Here is a 2341-nt window from a genome sequence, read left to right as displayed (position 1 = left end):
TTTTATTTTTTTATGTCACAAAAAAATTTTACATTCCCGTGTTCCTCCAATTAGGGCCACATTTCTATTGAAACCATACAAAATAGTTGTTCCATTAACTTATGCAGCCCACTTATTATTTTCCTTAAGCAACCCCATTAACAACTAATTATACATCTTTCATTATACGGAAAACAAGAACAAAAAAGATGCATTAATCCTCAGTGCCATTCCCTCAACACCGTTTCTACACATTTCAATACATGTGTTGCCTGTTTATGCTTACATGACTTATAAGCATACCATGTTAACAAAGAGAATAAGCACCACAGAACTTCCCTTATAAAAATACATTTTGATGGTATGCAAAATGATCATATATTTACCATTGTTCTGAAAATCGAACCGGACCGACCGGTTCGACCGGATTAATCAGAAATCGGTCATTTATCCGGTTCGGTTGCTGTGAAGAACCATCCTGCAAAAAATTAGCTTAAAAACGGGTCAAATCGGCGGTTAACTGGTGAACCATCAGAACTGCTCGATTTTTTTCTGGTTCAGTGATATATATATGTTAAAAAAAATTTTCAAATATTGAGAAATTAAAACCCCTCACCCATCCCTGCCCCTTTCTCTCTTTCTCTCTCACTGGACAAACCCAAACCATAACGGCGGTAGGAACCCAGCCCCATCCCATCGCCGAGCTCTTCTCTTCCAATAGACAGTGTTGTCGCCGCTGACAGAGATAGACTTGTGTGTTGTCTTCGCTCGTGGAAGGTCTGCTCGCTTCTCGATCCTCTTCTCCTCGACGTCAAGTGCTTGCTCGGAACTGTTGGCGACTTGGAACAGTTGGCGACGCCGCCGCGAAGGGCTTCTCCGTCGTCGTCTGTGCTCGATTTGTTGGTGCCCATCTCTCTTCGAGTTCTCTCTCTATTCGAGGCTTCGAGCTCTCTCTGTCTCTCCTCTTTCTCACTGCGATGTGTCTCTCTGCTCGGCTGTGGAGTATTCACTGCGCCGTCACCTTCTTTCCTCCCTCGCCGCCGGTAAGCACTACTGCCTCAATTTATTTTTGGTTATTTTGTTAATTTTATTTATTCTGATTTTTGAGTTGTTGGCCATTGATATTTCTGATTTTGTGTTGTTGATGAACATTGTTAATGCTAGAATTTTTTCTGATTCTGAGTTGTTTATGTTAATTCTGAGTTGTTTAGGCTGGTTTTTCTGATTCTGAGTTGTTAATTTTGGTTGCTGATTTTTGCTGAATCTGAATTGTTGATGGTGGTATGGTAAAATTGTTTTTCATCATTTCACATCTTTAAATATTGATTTTATATAATTATAATAAAGATATTTTCCTAAATTAGTATAATCATGCATTATTCGTTAAATGTTAATTTTAATATAATTATAATAAAGATATTTTTCTAAAATAAATTTAGAAGAAAAAATAGTGATTTCATTTTAGAGAAAAAATGAATTCATGAGAAATTTACACCGCACTTTTATTAGTTGGAGGAAAAAACCAATTTTAGTATATTTCTCGTTATTATATATTTTTATCTAATCATATATCCACTGTTTTCTTTCCTTCGTTTCAACATTTTGAACCTGGGCTTAACTTATCGTAGTTTTCACATCCCAGTCATTCTATTAGATGTAGTTGATAACTATTAAAATTCTTTGATTAACATAGGAGAAAAATATGAATTAAACTAACTGATATAATGAATTATAATTAATTAATTGGTATAAATTATAATAAATTATATGATATTTAAAAAGAAAATAAAATGAATAAGAACAAAATAAAAAGAAATATAAGAGATAAAAGACTACAATAAAATAAATTGAGTTTTAGAGTTTTATACTTTTTTTTTACAGATTTTATATCACATCCGTTTCAATAATAATAAATAAAAATACATCAACTTGATATTTAAGAGAAAATAATGAGATAAAATCATAACACAGTTCTAAAACAAAAGTTTAAATTAAACCATAATATCATTGCACAACACAAATTGAAAGTAATTTCACACTATAATATACCACACAAATAGGTAAATGACTTAAGCTTAATTACAGAATTTTTTTTTATTTATGCATACATGATAACACCATGGTCTATAAATGCTTCATGGATAACATATCATATTGCTCTGAATGATGAGAAGTTGAGCACGGGAGTTGAAGAGTGTGTGGTGGTTTGTGTCCACGATAGTTACCTTCTTGCGACGACGCCTCATGGGAAGAAAAAGAATTGTTGTAAAAGCTACCTAATGAAAGAGTAATTGGTAAATGAATGATATTTTTTTCTAACATATATGATCTTTTATAGTGGTAAAATAAAAATGGAAGGAAT

At 32.9% G+C, this 2341-nt stretch overlaps 1 long non-coding RNA gene across 1 annotated transcript in view; it reads left to right on the top strand.

Annotated features, from left to right (window-relative positions):
• The window catches only part of LOC107612163, a 2579-nt gene continuing 812 nt past the window's right edge, over positions 575–2341 (top strand). Inside the window, exon 1 of the long non-coding RNA XR_001613621.2 lies at positions 575–1022. This is a non-coding gene — a long non-coding RNA (uncharacterized LOC107612163). The remainder of the gene's footprint in view (positions 1023–2341) is intronic.

This window comes from Arachis ipaensis, chromosome B08, assembly GCF_000816755.2.
Source record: "Arachis ipaensis cultivar K30076 chromosome B08, Araip1.1, whole genome shotgun sequence".
NCBI lineage: Eukaryota > Viridiplantae > Streptophyta > Magnoliopsida > Fabales > Fabaceae > Arachis > Arachis ipaensis.
This window is presented reverse-complemented; position numbering and strand designations above follow the sequence as displayed.